We start from the raw sequence: 12,982 nt of genomic DNA, 5'->3' as shown, positions 1-12,982 counted from the left end.
AATGTATCTTTGTGTTTGTGACCTTGTGAAATTATACATTCCTAAGTGGCTTGACTGTGTGTTTTTATTCATTACATTCTCAGCATACAGTACTGCACTTTGTAAGACATTTAAAAGCCTTGCGGACAAAGCAGGTTTATTAATGTAAGGGATACTGAAAGACCCAACTAACCAAAATATTTACCCTTTTGTTCTGTAAATGTACTTGAAATCTCAGACTTCTTACTTTTGTTTTGTTACTGTACTGCGACCCATTTGGGAACATATGTTATCTGAGTGGAATGATACACTAGCAAGCTAACACAGCCAGATTTAGTTTTTGGTTCAGTGTTTTTCAAATTTTTTTGATGGTAATCCATTTTAAGAAAATCATTTAACCTGGAACCAGGAATATAAAGATATATGTATACACAGAAAACATACTTACCCCCTTACCCTTACTTATTGTGGTGATATACTGTGATATATTCTTCTCTATTCTGTTTTATTCAATTTCTGTTTTCAAAAATACAGGTTGTCAAAACTCACCTCATTGATTTCGTTACTTACTAATGCAGTTTGAAAAACACTGGCTTGGTTTATTGCTTAATCCATTATGATGATCACATATTTATCTATGCTAGGTATGGAGAAGAAAAAAACATAAAGCTGAAATGTGGTTCTGGATGTTGAGTGTTGCTAGAGGAGTAATGGTTAGTAGAGGAAAGACCCGTGGGCCCCTGGATTAGATGAAAGAGGGACATTCAAAGACAAAGGGATGTGAGAAGAGGGGGCAGCAAAGACAATTTCTCTTATTTCTCATTGGGCTGCTAGTCCGATGTACAACTATCTTTCCGAATGGACTGTGAACATTTCTAGGGCACTAACTATACATTATTCATATCTTCATTGACAAACAAGGGTCCTGGGCCTAATAAATGTTTGCTAAGTTGAGGATAATGATCAAGCACCTACGATGTGCCACACAGGTATGTGTGGTAGATGCTGTTGGTTTTTTGCTGTGCTCCCATTTCCTGCTTTAAAGATTGATTGTTAACACAGCTACCCTTTTCTCTATAAAATTACCATCTGGCTCCTCTGGTCTCTTTCTTCCTGTAAATCTCTAACCAGTGACCAATGGCCAACTGACTACAGAATACAAAAATCCAGGCCCCTGCCTTAAGATGGGACCAACCTGCAATACAATCTGTGTTCCAGAACTCCCCATGGGATCAGGCTGAAGCTAGTCTCCAGCTGAGACCACATCTCACTCAGTTTTTTTCCCTTGCCCATTTTACTTCTCTTAGCCTGCTTTCTTAGATTACATCATTCTTGCAGTTCAAATGATGTTCTGATTCTTTTATGGGAGGTGGAACTTTATTATGTAGAGCGTCTTTTGAGGATGGAGTTCGATAGTTCTTCAAATGTATTGCTTCACTAATCCTCATATGATTCCAAGAGTCAGGTGTTTTAAATTTCCGTTTTAGATTAGTTAACTGATGCTCAGAAAATTTAAGAAAATCGCCTAAGGCCACACACTTAGTAAGCGGCACAGCCAGGGTTTGGACACTGCTGTGCCCAATATCCAGACTTTATGTGGTTTTCAGTACCTCTGAATTATCCTCTTTATTTCATACCCTTTTGCTTCCTATTCTTTTCTTTCACAAACTTATCTGGCATCCTATTTTTGTGCGTCTTTGGGATAAGTACAAAGAAGGGTGTTATGACTATCAAGTATACAACCGACATCTAAACAAGTATCTTAAAGTTTGTACAGCTAAATGAGTATTGTCCCTCTGGAAGTGGTCATCTTGGGAAATTGTGCTCTGTAATGCTTGATATATTGTTTACAGGCCTGCCTCCCATTCTCTCCAATGCTCTTAATGTGGCAACTCATTGTTCTTTGGGGTGGGATTTGATCTTGAAAACAGTCAAAGTCATCTGGAGGGCAATCTAGTGAAGTCATGCTGGAAAGGACCATTTAAAGCAAAAAACGAGGTATGAGCATAGGTGTTGAGACTGGTCTGGTGTGTGGCTTTTGAACTGTTTTGAAGGCTGTTCTCCACTGGGGATCCCTGAAGTCTTTCCTGTCATCTAACAAATGTGATGCCCTGTGCTAAGCCCTGAATATACAGAGACGAGCAAGACAGGTATGAGCTTGGTCCTCCTGGGGATCCCAGTGTAGCAGTGAACACAGATACAACAACAAATGATGGGTTTTCATTACATTTGTGACACATGCACTAAAGAAAAGCCCAGGCTGTGATGAGGACCCATCCCAGAGGAGTCGCGGAAAGCTTCCGAGTAATTGCCATTTAAGCCAAGGAGGGCAGGGCAGCGTTTTTCAACCTCCACAAGACTGACTTTTGAACCAGATAATTCTTTGTTGTGCAGGAATTCTCCTGGGCATTATGTGATATTTAGCAGCATCCTTGGTCTCTGCTAACTAGATGGCAGTCAGTAGCAACCCCCTCCAGCTGTGACAACCTTTACAAATCTCTAGACATCATTAAATGTCCCCCAGGGGACAAAATCACCCAGAAAAAGAACCACTGGTGGAGGTGAGAAAAGAGCGAGAATATTCCAAGCAGACTGAATAGCACGTGCAAGGCCTCAAGATGGGAAGGAAGAAGACAGGCGTTCTGGTGCAACGGAAGGAATGCTGGTGAATTACTGGCGAGACGGCTGTGATGATGGGATAGTTTGTAGCCTCCTTGTAATGAAGACAGTTGTCCCTGTCCTATTTTAAAAATAGTTCAATCTCCTACTCTTATGCTGTATACTTAGTCTCTGCCCTTATCTTCCTGTTCTTTTCTTCCTTACTCCTGTATTCTTTCTTCCTTCGGGTTTTGTAGAATCTACTTGACAAACTTAGGTGACAATAAGTATGCCGGGTCATGCGGAATCTGTTCATTCAGTATTCAGGCAAATATTTCAGTAGCAGCCTTTTCCTCAATTGGTTTGTGATCTTATAATAAACTGAGCCTGTTTTGAGTTAATTAAAATGAAAACAAAAGCATAGTGATAAGCTGGGAAAAATCCCTGTAGGGAGAGGGAGGCATCTAAACCAGAGGTTATAACAAAAAAGCAGGGGGCTGCCCTGTGCATGTCAGGATGTTCGGCATCACTGGCGTCCACCTGCTAGATGCCAGTGGAACTAGGGTATTTACACATTTTAACACAATGAAACAACTTGTTGATGTTGTTGAATGAGGAAAACAGCTATCTCCCCATAACTTCCTGGCTGTAGTAAAGGAGACAGGCAGCACAGGCCCTGTGGGAAGCATGTAAATTACGTGTGGGAGTTGATACTAATCCCTAAGCCCTAGGAGGGACGAGGGTGGTCAGAGCTGTCAGGTAGTTGCCTTTGTTTGCAGCCTTGTCAGCTTATCCCAGGGTGCAGTATAAATATAATCATTATCTCTACTGTCCATACTGTAAAAACATTAGAAAGCAATGCTAGGTAAGCAAACTTGCTGGAATATTATATAAAATAGTATATATTGGTCTTAAATGAATAGTCTTGGTCTCTTTCACTTCTAAAAGGTTTTGTGTTACAAGGCCACAATTTAGCAGCTCTTCTCAGATACAGTTATTCATATTTTCAGTATTTTACTCTAATATCATTCACATGGATGACAGTTTAGTTGTGTGCTGTTGTTGCCAGAGCACTGCTTTTGGCATACTGCCTTTGATGTGACCCATTGCTATTTGTTTATTGGAAACCACTTTGATACTCAGATGAATGAGATACATCCTTTCATTGGAAAAATAATCAACTTTAACTTGCTTTTTCTTAAAGGGATGGGTTTCAAGCCTCTGCCAGTTATTTTTGGTTGCTGTAATAAGTCTCAAAGACCATGAACCTCTCTGTTTAAAAACTGTTTAAAGTCTTCGCCAAGACTCTAAGCTTCAAGAGGTAGCAGCCACTTTTCTTTTGTTCATGTAGCACCTCCATCCTCCAAAAGACATACAATAGGCTCCCTGTAAAAAATGGGTTGAATCATAATGGTGTCTTCGTCTATTTGTGTTGCTATAAAAAAATACCTGAGGCTGGGCAATTTATAAAGAAAGGAGGTTTATTTTACTCATGGTTCTGCAGGCTGTACAGGAAGCATGGCATTAACAACTGTGTCTAATGAGGGCCTCAGGAAGCTTCCATGCATGGTGGAAGGCAAAGGGGAACCAACATGTGTAGAGGTCACATGATGAGGGTGGAGTCAAGAGACAGGGAAGGTGCTAGACTCGTTATAACAACCAGTCCTTGAGGAAACTCTTGTGAATACTAACAGAGTGAGAACTCACTTGGTGCACCCAGCCCAGGGAGGGCATTAATCTCTTCCTGAGGAATCCATCCTCAAGATCCAAACACCTCTCATCAGGCCCCACCTCCAACACTGGGGATCAGCATCTAAACCATAGCAAATAGTGATTAATTTAGGAAAGTGGAAGAACCTAAGTAAAGAGGACTCTAAAAAGGATAAACAGGGAGGTGAGAGGAATTCGATTCTTTTACTGGACATAGGATGTGGTCTTGGGCAATTTTTACTACCCCCTTAAAAGTTTGGCTGACTTCAGCTCATGTTTGGCTGACTCCAGCTTAGATGTGATAAGAATTTGGTTATAGTTTATGAAGACTAAATATACATTTGCTATTTTTAAATTGCTTATTTGTACTGAATAAGTGCACTACCGCATTGTGTGAATATGAAGTTCACAGGCTGGTGTTCCATATCAGTCTGTTCATACTTGGTTGGCTTTGCATGTAAAACTGTTAAGGAGGGGTGGGTCACCTCAGAGTAAGAGAAGAAAACCTTCTTTACTGCTGTCAGCCTGAACTGTTAAGAATGACCTTCTAAAGGTGGAAATTGCCCTCTGTGGTATCAGGCAGGGTTGGCAGTGGGGACTGGCAGCCCCCTCCTCTTCTGCTTAACTTGAGTTTAATTAATTTCTTAACCAGTTTGCTTCTCTTCATGTTTCACTGCTTTCCCACCCTCCATCTCAAAACATGTCCGAGACAACAGATAATTTTGGAGTGGCTTTTATATTTAAGGGCAGGCCGATACTAAGAACATATTAATTTAAACAGTAGAAAATTAGCATTTTGTGGACATAAAAGGATTGCTTAGGAAGTTCTGGCCATGCAGTCCAAAGCTTTCCCACAGGAAGGAATATATGTTGCACTGAGGAGAATGTTTCTCTGAAATACATAAGCACAAGTCACTGGTGGTTAGTGAATCACTCCCAGTCAGATTCATGAACAAACCCCTCTAGGGTGGGCAAAATTGGGCAGGATTTCAATTTAATTCCACAAACACTTGTTGAGCAAGACCTGGGTTTCTGTTTGCTCTGCCCCGTATATATGAATTGTTCTCCATTCTGTGTTGAGGTAATGTGAGGAGTAGAGAAATTGCTTTAGACAAACATTACTGTTTGGAATACTCGACCTAAGTGGATTCAGTTACTTTCTGAGAGTTCAACGAGGTTGGAATGAAGATTGTAATTTGAGTTGTGTATAAAACAGAGAAAGAAAAACATTTTGCCAACTCTCACATTCATATATATTTTCCATCCCTGACATGATTATGTTTTTATATTTCCCCAATTAGATTTTAAACCATTTGTAGGGAGGAAACTGGGTTTCTTTTAACAAGGGCTCCCAGGCACGTACTGCAGGGTTAAGTACCTTACAGACTCTCGGTAAATACTGACTGCCAGAGGGGAAGTGAGTATTCCCAAGGGTGTTTCCTCAGCGCTTGGTACTTTCCGTGAGAAGCAGACCTCGTGTGGAAGCTCATTCCTTTAGGTTGGGACGGTTTCCTGAAAGGTTTCAGCACAATGACACTGATTAGCTGCTAGACTAATTGCTCACCACCACCAACCTTGTTTCAGAGGCAAACTGGGCCCGAGGGTAAAATAACATGCACACTGAGCCAAACTTTCCAACACGTGCTCCTAACCCTTCCCCCTTGAATTCAGAAAGTGACCTTTTGGTGAACAAATGTTCTTTCACCTTCACTGTTTAGAAGTTGTTAACACCGGGGCCAGCGACATGATTGATGCACGTGCTTTCCCCTCCTCTGGAGTAGGTTCCACTGTTTCCCCCTCAGAGCTGTGAGCTTTTATATTGTTTTCCTTTGATAAGGTGGCTGGGTTGCCCATAAATTTGAATGTATGTTTTAATGACCTGGTGGTTGCTGAAAGAGTGTTATTCTACTTTGTAGGCTTCTGGCTTTTCTTCTTCAAGGCACACTTCTGGCTAAATGTTTTCCGAACATGGCCTTCTCTTAGTAATCTGTTTGAAAAGTCTGATTTCCCGCCCTCTCCCGCACCTCCACAAGCCCACCTGGGTCTCTCGTTTGCAGTTTAATTAGTTTAATTCTCAGGCAAATGAGAAATCTTTTTGGAGTCTAAGGATGCCAGATCTTTAAAGTTAGTTCTTCCAGCAAGCTTCAGTTTTCCAAGTAGAAGAAACATCAGAAAGGATGGAAAGATCAGCACTGAAAATTCTTAGTTATTTTTAATTTTGGGGGGTGGGGGCGAGTGTGGAGAGTAAGGGTAAATCCTTCCTCAAAGCCCAACATTGCAGATACTAACAAAAGGGGAGATGGAGGCAGTAGAGAAGAGTGATTAAAGATATCAACTAGGAGGTTAAGTGTGTGACTTTGGGCAAATTACTTATCCTGTCTGTGTCTCAATTCCCTTTCCTATAAAGTGGAAACTATACTAATAGTACCTACCTCAGAGGGTTGTTATGAAGAGTAAATGAGTTAATATATATAAAGTGCTTAGGCCAGAGTGCCCGGTGCATTGAAGGTACTATGGGAATATTAGCTAGTATAGATTCTCCAACAGTTCTGGAATCCCAACAGCTTTGACATCAAACAGTGGTTATTTTTCAATTTTTTGAAGTAATTTACTGATGGCAGAACTAACTTGAACTGTTGAGAATATTTTTGTCTTTATTCCATTTAATGTGAATATTTATAAGTTTTGCTATGGAAATATTAATGTGTTCAATGTGGGGGCTGCCCCAGTCTACTAGATGGGATATAGATACATGGTATATACACCATATTCCATTTACAACATCAGAAACATGCTGAATTCTGAAACATATCTGACAGCACAGGTTCAGATAAAACACTGGATGTATGCTGAGATAGAAAAATATATTGGCAAAAATACTTCCTATTTATTACCTATCCTGCTGCTTCTTGGTTATACCTTGGTGTTTTTCTCATAGGATTGAAAAAAACATAGAAATTTCACAGACTGTTCTTTTATTTGTGAATATTTATTGAACCCATGCCATGTGCTAAGCAGTCAAAGTCCTCTGCTGTTAGGGAACTGATTGGCCGATGTTAGCTATATATTATTGAGGGCCTACAATGTGCAAGGCCTTAATCTAGGTACATTATTCACATAATCTCTAGTCCTCACAGTAATCAGTTCTACAAATAAAGGAAAAATTACTCTGAGACATTAAATAACCTGCTCAAAGCTAGTCATCCATTCAAAGCTGGTAAATGACTGAGCTGGGACTTATATTCCAGTCTGGGTGTCTCCATGGCCTGTGCTCTTTCCACTTTACCACATTTCCGCTTGCTAAGAGCACTCAGACCTAATGGCTCTTAAAGAGAGTCTTGTAGACTTTAATCTCTTTCTGACATGCCACGTTATGTGAGACCTGACACACAAGAAAAGTTCCCTGGTGTACTTGACCTCCCTGGAAAGGTTGTGTCACCATGTGCAGGGGACACGTCAGCAGTCAGTGGACAAGTCAGGCAAGTCACAAATGAACATTATGGAATGTGGTGTACATGAAATACTGGAAACTAGTTTGTGTAACAACCATTTGTAATTCTTATGGAAGTAAAATTTATATACCATTGAAATCACAGATCTTAACTGTCCAGTTCAATGAATTTTGGTAAGAATTCTACACCTGCCTATCCACCACCCCAGAAAGTTTCCTTGACTTCTTCCAGTCAAAACTTACCCCTTAGGAAGCACTGTTCAGATTTCTTCTCTGCATACTTCAGCTTTGGCAGTTCTTGAGCTCGGTATAAATGGAATCAAACAGAATGCACTGTTCTGCAAATGGCTTCTTTTGAACTGTGCACTATTTTTAAGACACATCCAAATTGTTTATGCATCAGTAGTTCATTCTTTAATATTCTGTGTAGTATTGCACTGTGAGAATAGACCACAGTTTCCATTTTCCTGTTGCTGGATGTTTGAGCTGCTTCCAGTTTGGAGCTATTTAATGAAACTGCTAGAAACATTATTGCACAAGTCTTTTATGGATGAAAATGTTAATCTCTCCTGGGTACATACCTAGGATTGTAATTGATGTATATGAATTATAATAATATATAATTTTCATAAGGCAGATGTATATTTAGTTTAACAAGAAACTGCCAAACAGTTTTTTTTTTTTTTTTTTAAAGAACTTGTTCACATTTTATAACATCAATATCTGAGAGTACTAGTTGCTCCACATCCTTGGCAATTAGGTGTCATCAGTCTTTTAAATTTTAGCTATTATAGTGGGTGTGAAATGATAAATTGCTGTAGTTTTTGTTTATATTTACCTGATAATTAATGATGTTAATTAACTATATTTTTTATGTGCCTATTGGCCATTTGTATATTTTCTTTTGGGAAATGATTCCTCAAGACATTAGTTCACTTTTTGCTGGGTTGCCTTTTCATTGATTTCAGGAGTTCTTCATATATCAAGATAATGGTCTTTCTCAGATATATCCTTGTATAGCAGATATTTTTTCCCCATTGTGTAGAAAACTTCCAAGTTGGATCTTTAAATCTCTAATTTCCCAGGTGAGATCCTTGGGTTTTGGTTCCTGTCTCATGCTGATTGTATTATTTGTTAGGATGGCTTCCTCTTTCTAACAAGTTTATTTGCAATTTACGAGGAGGGACATTTGCAAAAAGAAGCCCATGTTGCTTGTGGCCCCCAAATTATTCCCTTTCTAGACACTCCTCTGAAGTTATAATGAAAATATGTGATTCCCTCTTCAAAACTGCTTTGTATCCTGTTTAGGATCATACTTATTTAATTACGTAAAGTAAAAATTAGTGGACAAATTAAAAACACAATAGCTAAAAACTTTTCTTTTTCCAAAAAAGAGACTTTTAGAAGTATGTGGTAATTGTTTAGAAGTTTTCCTAATTATAAAAGTAAAACACATTTCATGTAATGTAAGTTGGCAATTTTTTTTTAGAAAAAGAAAACTGAGCACTGAAAGTTAAAATTAAAGTTAAAAAGTTATTAAAAAGCAAATAAACCACTCATAGATTTCCGACTTTCAGGATTAATCTTTACTGCACTTCTGTTCGACAAAGCATGCTGTATTTTTTTCTGAAGGTAAATGTGTTAACAATTCAGGAGATATCACTGGAAGTGGCTCCTGCTCATGTAATTAAGCCAGATCCTTCAAAAGGCTGAGAGGCAGAATTGGGCTCATTAATTTCCAATAGCAAATCTACTTCATATATGTTCCTGTTTGAACTCTCACCTAATTTAAGAGGATCAAATAACAATCTAAGGTCACAATTAGGGGAAGGAAGCATGAGTTTCAGCCAAATTTTATCTTCTTGGGTTCATACTAACTGCAGCGATGAAGCACTCTTCCCCTTTGGAGAGTGGCGAAGTTGGGCTACTATTCAAGAAATTCTCTCCTATCCTCTGGGCCCAATTCCTTCAGAAAGAGGTCACATCTCTAACCCAGGTTCCCAGCTCCTTTGGCACATTCCCGTTCATCTTAGTGACCTTTTCTTAATTCACAGGCCATTGCTTCTGTTATGGGGTGAACTATGTCCCCTCAAAATGCATATGCTGAATGTGACTTTGTTTGGAGATAGAGTCTAAGGGGCTATTAATGTTAAAATGGGGTTATTAGGATGAGCCCTAATCCAGAGTGACTGATGTCCTTATAAGAAGAGAATATCTAGACACAGGTAGATGAACAGAGGGAAGACCATGTGAAGACGCAGAACGAAGATGGCCACTTGCAAACCAAGGAGAGAGGCCTCAGAAGCAACCAATCCTGCCATCCTTGACCTTAGATTTCTAGCCTCCAGGTCTGTGAGAAAAATGTAATTCTGTTATTTAAGCCACCAGTCTGTGGTGCTTGACTGTGGCAGCCCTACAGCAAACTGACATAGCCTCTAATGGACCATCACTCCCACGCTGTGAATATTAAGTTCTACTAGGTTCAGGCAGACCCTGAGCTAAATGGCAGCCTATGTATTACTCAGAACCTTGGAACATTTACACCAGTCGCTTCTTTTTAAAAAAATTCTAGTCTATATTTAAAAAAATACTTATTTGTTGGTTTCAAAATATTACATAAGTTTGGCCGGGCATGGTGGCCCACACCTGTAATCCCACCACTTTAGGAGGCCAAGGTGGGCAGATCACTTGAGGTAAGGAGCTCGAGACCAGCCTGGCCAACATGGTGAACATCCGTCTCTACTAAAAATACAAAAATTAACTGGGCATGATGGCTGGCAACTAATCCCAGCTACTAGGGAGGCTGAGGCAGGAGAATCATTTGAGCCAGAGAGGCAGAGGTTGCAGTGAGCCGAGACTGTGCCACTGCACTCCAGCCTGGGCAACAGAGTGAGACTCAATCTCAAAACCAAAACCTAAACCAAAACCAAAATATTATAGAAGTTTGGATTAATATGCATCTCCTGAATTCTATCTGACTTTGTGTAAAATAGGCAGTCATGTAAAATATCACATATATTTTAGAACTTAAAAAAAAATCTCTTTTTGAGACAGGGTCTTGCTCTGTCACCCAGGCTGGGGTGCAGTGGTGCAATCACGGCTCACTATAGCCTTGCCCTCCCAGGCTCACGTGATCCTCCTACCTTAGTCTGCTGAGTAGCTGGGACTACAGGTGTACTACTACACCTGGATAATTTTTGTATTTTTTGTAGACATGGGGTTTCGTCACGCTACCTAGGCTGGTCTCAAACTCCTGGGCTCAAGCAATTGCCTGCTTTGGCCTCCCAGAGTGCTGGGATCATGGGCATGGGTCACCACATCTGGCCTATTTTTGAACGTTTAGAATGACAAACAAAAATCTTTCTTTAGATGTTTAGCCGTAAAATTATTTTATTCCTGGGAGAAGTTACTGAACATTTCTGTGCCTCAATTTTGGAGACAGTAACAGTGCCTAACCTAGCTCATGAAATTTTTGGAGGATCAGATAAGATTTTTACTCAGCATAGTATGGGCACATGATATTTATTAGATAAAATACTTTAGAATCATACTGATTTTCTAAAGACTTAACAGCTCAGGAATACACCTGTATATATACACACCATTTTTTTTTTTTCCTTGATATACTCATTGTGTTGAGTAAAACTAGGACAGAGAGAAAAGTTTTCATGGTGTGAGAACCCAGTCTGAGAAGCGGTGGTGTTTCCTGTTTTCAGCAGTTCTGAGTGGCTGACTTCAGGAGAGAGCTTCGGACCCATTCGCTAGGGGCCACAGGGGTCTTTCTGCTGCTCTCCATCTGCACTCCATCACTGGAGGAGGCACCAGGGGACCATTCCTGGGGAATGACTTTTGGTCCCTCTTTCTCCCCCTCCTGCCCTTTGTTTCCTGAAGCCTCTAGTTTATTAATATGAAATTGAGGGAGGTCCTCTTCCCCAAAGTCAGTACAAATGGGCTGGTCCCAGTTCTTCAAATGTATGGAAGGCTCCTCTGCTCAGAAATGTAGTCCTCCTTCGGGGAATTCATTAGAGTTGGTAGCTCTTTAAGGAGTACACAATTTCTGGGAAGTATGCCTATTAGCCATTCACCCCCTCAATTTGTTACTGAAATCAGATAATGGCATTTTCCCCTCTGATACCTCACTGCAGGAACTGGAGGGTGCAAGCAGGCAACGAGGCCGGAGAAGCTGGCCTGAGCAGCAGAGGAGGCCGAATGGGCAACAGGCTGTGGGGAAGAAGAAACACAGCCCTGGGAACTTGGGAGAGCTTAAACGGGCAGCAGGATAAACATGCTCTTGCAATAATACTGTTTAAGGCTCTGTGGAACTTTGTTGTTGCCTAATAGGGACCAAGTATACCAGTCCCCCTCCCCATTATTTATTTATGGGAGCATCTCTGGCCTTGAGGCCCGGCACTGTTGGAAATGGAAGATATCCTCCTCAACCTCATACTGTGTTTACCTGCCTTTTCCGTTTCTCCATCAGCCCCCACCCTGCTGTGCCCGCCTCATCTCCTTAGTTCAGGGCTTACTGTTTGTCCTGCTTAGCCACTATCAGGGTTCCCTCTGGGATCCCACATTCAGACTTGTGTTCCCTCCTCTAAAAGTGCTGAGCTATCCTCATCTCTTTGCATGTTTATCCTCCAGAATCTACACCTACGCCTCTTTAGGGAAGCGACATAAGTTTGGCCGGGCGTGGTGGCCCACACCTGCAATCCCACCAGGTGTAGATTCTGTAATCTACACCTCCTTAGGGAGGCAACATCTGAGTCTGAGTCCCCTGAATGGGGCCAGGCTCCTTTCTCTCATAGCTTCCAGCAAACAATCCCATCCTTCCCAGTGCTTTCCTCGGTTGGCAATGACACATTTATTTGTGCGATTGGTGATTAATATCTACTTCTTATGCTAGACTGTAAACCCCGTGAGGGAAGACACATCTGTGTTTTCCGACATTGTGTCCCCAGGTCAAGTATAATGTCTGACAGGAAGTGAACTCTCCGTAAATGTTTGTTCTAAAGACTAAATGTGGGCCCCTTGGGGCACGCTTGTTCTTCCTCTACCTGACATCTAAACAGTGAAGCTATCTTCACCTTATAAGGAGGCTGGTATGCACACATGAACTAGAGTAATTCAGAGGAGCAGACCTGGTGTTTCCAAGGCCTCCTGAAGCTCTGGCCCAGGTGACTCCTGTGTCCATGAATCTTGGGAATATGCACTAGGCATGGAGGTATCACAGGCGGCAGGGAGCAG

This window comes from Chlorocebus sabaeus, chromosome 4, assembly GCF_047675955.1.
Source record: "Chlorocebus sabaeus isolate Y175 chromosome 4, mChlSab1.0.hap1, whole genome shotgun sequence".
NCBI classification, from domain to species: Eukaryota; Metazoa; Chordata; class Mammalia; order Primates; family Cercopithecidae; genus Chlorocebus; species Chlorocebus sabaeus.
This window is presented reverse-complemented; position numbering follows the sequence as displayed.